The 5,030-nt window shown below is 36.2% G+C and overlaps 1 pseudogene; it reads left to right on the top strand.

The window, feature by feature from the left end:
- Positions 1-655: 655 nt before the first annotated feature.
- On the top strand, positions 656-4,877 carry LOC135226690 (integrin beta-PS-like; annotated as a pseudogene).
- The last annotated feature ends 153 nt before the right edge of the window (positions 4,878-5,030 follow it).

The following is a 5,030-nucleotide window of genomic DNA, read 5'->3' as shown; positions in this document are numbered from 1 at the left end:
GTATACAGGTATTTCCCCATGAAATCTGTTCATATATTTATGGCGAATAGCACTTTTAATCACCTTTTTACAGTAATTAGAATTTCTCTCTCAGCAATTATGAAGGTTCTCTAATTTTCTTGTTATTTCTGGTTTATTAATTATTGTATCTGTTTATATTTTGGCAGACACCATGAGACTGCACTGTGTTGCTGCGGGGTTAATTCTGATAGTAGTTTTGACTTCTGCTACCAGCATCCCTAATTGCAAATACACAGATTGTAACAGTTGCATCCAGGCATCTTCTTGTATGTGGGCATGAAAGCTGTAAGTATTGTCAAAACTGTAGAGGGTACTTTGTAGAATTTAGTATGGGAGTTACCTTCACCAAAATTAAATTAAAAGCTGACAAAACATGCAGCATTATGGACAGTTTATAAACAAAATTATACAGAGAACCAAAAAGACAATGACAGGTACTTGTATTCAACTCCTTAAACAAAAAGTATGTAATTATAAAAGATTAATTAGGAATGCTTTATGACTCAAGCACAAAGTGTAATTATAATTTTTTGAGAAAATGCTTTTGTGTCCTTGCAGTTCAAGTTCCTTTAAATTTATGTTGCTTTAATTTAACTGATACTTTTTTTTTTTTTTTTTTTTTTTACAGAACATTACTGATGGTACAAATAGGTGCCATTAGCAATTTACATTCTGAAGCCAGGGAATGGAAGGAGAGCTGTGGACAAGAAAACGTAATCGAGTATGAGAATTTTTATGATGCTGTGGAAGATGAAGATTTCTCTGATACCACTGAACACATAATTCAAATGAAACCACAGAAACTAAAGTTGCAACTTAGATCTGGTAGGGAAAAAAAAACTATGTTCACTGATTTATTTGTACAGTACTTCTGTTTAAGTTTGATGAACCTTCTTTTTCTTTCCCACAGTTATCCCTACATTAACTTAAGGGGTCAGTTGCCTGATGCGCCTTCTCCCCTGCCTTCTATCAAGGACATCATCCTCCACCAAACCTCTTTCTCCATATCTTTCACTTTATCTCACCATTTAATTCTCTGTCTCCCACTCTCGATCTTCTTCCTCTAATAGGTTTCTTACAAATCCTCTTCACTTCCTCCTAATCATCCATCCTCAATCGTCACTCTCTTATTACCTCTGTAATCTTTACTAAGCCTGCCCTTCTTCTTATTTCATCATTTTCCAAACTCTCAAGCAGTGATATTCTTATAATCCACCTCAGCATTCTCATCTCTGTTTTCTCAAACTGTACTTCCTCTTTTCTTTTTAGAAACCATGTTTCCAATCCATACATTAACACTGGTCTTATCAATGTGCTATAGATCTTGACTTTTAGCTTGATTTGCATTTTCTTCTTCACATACTACTTCCAGCTACCTCTCTTTCACTTCCCCAATGCCGCTTTCATCCTACTGTCAACTTCAGCCTCACATCTGCACTTTTGGCTTAAAGTAGATCCTAAGTATTTAAACTTTTCTACCTGTTTTATAATCAAGCCTCTTCTTTCTTGCATTACTATTCTGCCTCTATCTTCCCTACTGCTCACAAAACCTCTGTTTTATTCACATTCACCTTTAAGCCACCCCTCTCTCCAAACCCTCTCTGTAGGTCTTTCTCATTTTCGGCATTAATCTCAGATCATCGGTGTACTACAACAACTCCCACATCTCTTCATTCCTCATCTCTTCATAACACATCCATGACCACGCAAAACAAAAATGGGCTTAACACTGACTTCTGGTGTAATCCAACACTAACATCAAAGTTTTCTGTTTCCCTAACAGCTGTTTAATTTTGATGAACCCTGAGTAGACAACTCACAGCATCAGGTGCTATGGCACATTGTATGAATAATAAGTAACACACTGCACTTCACCAATATTAATAAAACAGCAGAATATCCACAGCAGACTGTTTGCCATCAACTGGCATTACACAGGAGATTCTGGTGGCCTGTACCCTCTTTGTTCCTGAGATAAGCTACCATTGGTTTTAATAGTAATTAGTCTGACATTACATCTTTCATTTTGCAGGAAATGCAATATTGAAAAACGAGACCATAAACCACATAGCAAGCAAAATGATCTGGCACTTGCACAGAACCAGTGCAAAAAGAGGCATGATTCAGTAGCAAAAGTCCTCCACTGGAGCCTGTGCAAAAAACACCAGCTACCTTGCAGTAATAATTAAGTGGCAACCTGAGGGAGTAATAAAAAATGATCAGCAAAGATCGTCTGGGACTATGGTATCAGAACAGATAGGGTGCCAATAGAACAGACATGACATTGATTGACAAAATTAAGAAGAAAGTGTACCACTCAGTGATGCTGCAATGCCATGGGACACCAGAGTAGATCAGAAAGAAGAGAAAATTGTAAGTATCAAGACCTGAAAATAGAAATAAGAAGGGTATGAGATATGTCAGTGGAAATTGTACCACAATCATAGGAACACTAAGCACGATCCCAAGATCCCTGAAAGGAACCTGGAAAAATTAGATGCTGAAATGTCTCAGGACTCATGCAGAAGAGTGTCTCCTGGAAACCGCATACACAGCACAAAAAAGTGATGACTCCTAAGAAGGCAGGATGCAACCATGAACCCCACCACACTATAAAAACAACCAGGTTAAATAGACGACTATGATAAACAAAAAAATAAATAAATAATAATAATAATAATAAATAATAATGAGAAGAACAACAATAAAATAATATATAGGAAGAGTTAAGTTATATGTTATGAAATCATGTGGTTGATGGCATGATAGATTTTGATGAATTAAGCTATGCTACATGCAGTAGTATATTTCTCATTCTAAAGAAATTATTTTATACTTCTCGTTTTTCTTCTAACAGGGGAGCCCTACAACTTAACAAATAAAAATACAGACATGTCCAGAACTATCCTGTGGACCTCTATTACTTGATGGATGGATCCAAGTCAATGAGTGATGATAAGGATATGCTCTCCGGATTAGGAAATGATCTTGCCGAGGGCATCAAGAATGTTACGACCAATTTCCGTTTAGGTTTTGGCGTTTTTGTTGATAAAATGGTCTTGCCCTACGTATCTACAGCACCTTTTGGGTAAGGATACCTTTATCAGAAATGTATCTAAACAGTACAAAATGATGAATGAATGAACCAGAGACGAATGTCTGGGATTTGCATCCAAAGGTTCTGCAAACAACTGGCAAATGTGCATTAGCTTTTTTTTTTAATCCAATAACACAAAATGCAGTTAAACTTCATGAAATTATAGTATAGCATTACCTCTTTGATACAAAAACTGCAGTCAGCTGCATTCAGAGCAAATTCTAAAAAAATAACATTTCCTAACTCTTAGATAGACTACATTTAAGTAATATGTATATTAGTATGTATTTTGTTTTCACACTTTTATTTATCTCCCCAAGGTAATATGACATTATGCGATTTATTAGTTGTATATTTCTTATTACATAAACAAATTTTAATAGCCCTCATTTTAATTTTATGCATGACAACTTGCCAGTCTCATCTGACTCTTTAACAGATAATGCAATTAAATGAGCAAAGAAGTTAGAATTGATTTAATCAAACTAGCAAAAACATGATCAGCCTTAGAAACACAAACCATTGACAGGAACTACAAAAATTTTTTATGTGGCCTTGATTTGGCATCAGAAAACTAAGGCTGAGTTCCTAAAAGCTGAATTAGTGGGGATCCCCAGTCATGATGAATAAGGCCATTGGTGTGAGTCAGTGTGCATTGCTGACTGCAATTTGATTTTGGATAGCAGACCTAGACTAACTTGGTACAAAAAAATTTAATATCAACACAGACTGTGTGATAAAAAATAAAATGAAATACTTGTTACCAACATTTTTACATTGGGGAACAAGAACTCCTCCACACCAAGACTCAAGGTTTGGGGGACAGTAATGCATGAACAGGATGCAATGATTCCACTAGGCATTTTTACTTATTTTAGAGTAAAATCTTTTTCCATTTGGCATTCTCAAATTGTAAGTTTCTTGAATATTTTCTTTTAGGAAGCAGCCATCTTGTGAAAGTCTGCAACCCTCCAACCCTAACTCCTGGGATAGAGCAATTGTGTGTTCCCTGCAGTCCTCCGTATGGATTCATAAATTCCTTACCTCTAACTCATAACATTGCAGAATTTGAAGTGAGTGAATTTTACTTTATTAGTCAGTACTTCTCAATGCCTTCGTGTTTTTTTTCTGCACTTTCCTCCTCTGTACTATTACTGTACTAGTTTCCGCTTTGTTACACTGTGATGTCATGGGTGCTTGCGTATTTTGGAAATTCTGCTGTCTTGTTATACATACAATGGACACCCCGCCCCGTATTCGCAGGGATGTGTACCAGACCTTCCATGAATAGCCAAAATCCGTGAATACTTACAACCCTGTAAAAATGCTTAGAACTGCCTATTTTGTCAGTTCAAACACAAGAAAAACCCCCTGACAATGCTTATCCCTGAATATTTTAATAGTTTAATAAAAAAAAAGTGCATTTAATCATGAAATTGATATAAAACACAGTTCATACGTAATTAGGGAATGAACAACGAACGGGTGAATTTATTCGTAACTGGATAAATTTTGCAAAAACAATACCTTACGATGCATCTGATAATCTAGCTTTTTCTTCTAATTGATATATGTAGAGCAAAGTGAAGGAGGCACCGATAGCTACGAACAAAAGACTTCCCCGAAGGTGTTTGATGCCCTGATGCAAGCAATGGTCTGTCAGAAAGAGATTGACTGGAGGGAACAGTCAGCACGTGTCATTGTTCTCTCTACTGATGCTGGTTTTCATTATGCAGGAGACGGAAGGGTGAGAGTATGATGTTCATTATTGTCCAGTCTCCCAAGTTTCCATATCATTCAGTCATACAAACTAAGTTACTGCATCACAATCACTTTTAGGTCTATCCCTGTGACATGCTTTGTGAACACTGGTTTGAAAAGCAAGGAAAATGTTCTACTTGTGTTAAAAATA

Source organism: Macrobrachium nipponense, chromosome 15 (genome assembly GCF_015104395.2).
Source record: "Macrobrachium nipponense isolate FS-2020 chromosome 15, ASM1510439v2, whole genome shotgun sequence".
NCBI lineage: Eukaryota > Metazoa > Arthropoda > Malacostraca > Decapoda > Palaemonidae > Macrobrachium > Macrobrachium nipponense.
Note: the sequence above shows the minus strand (reverse complement) of the source record. Positions and strands in the feature narration are given on the sequence as shown.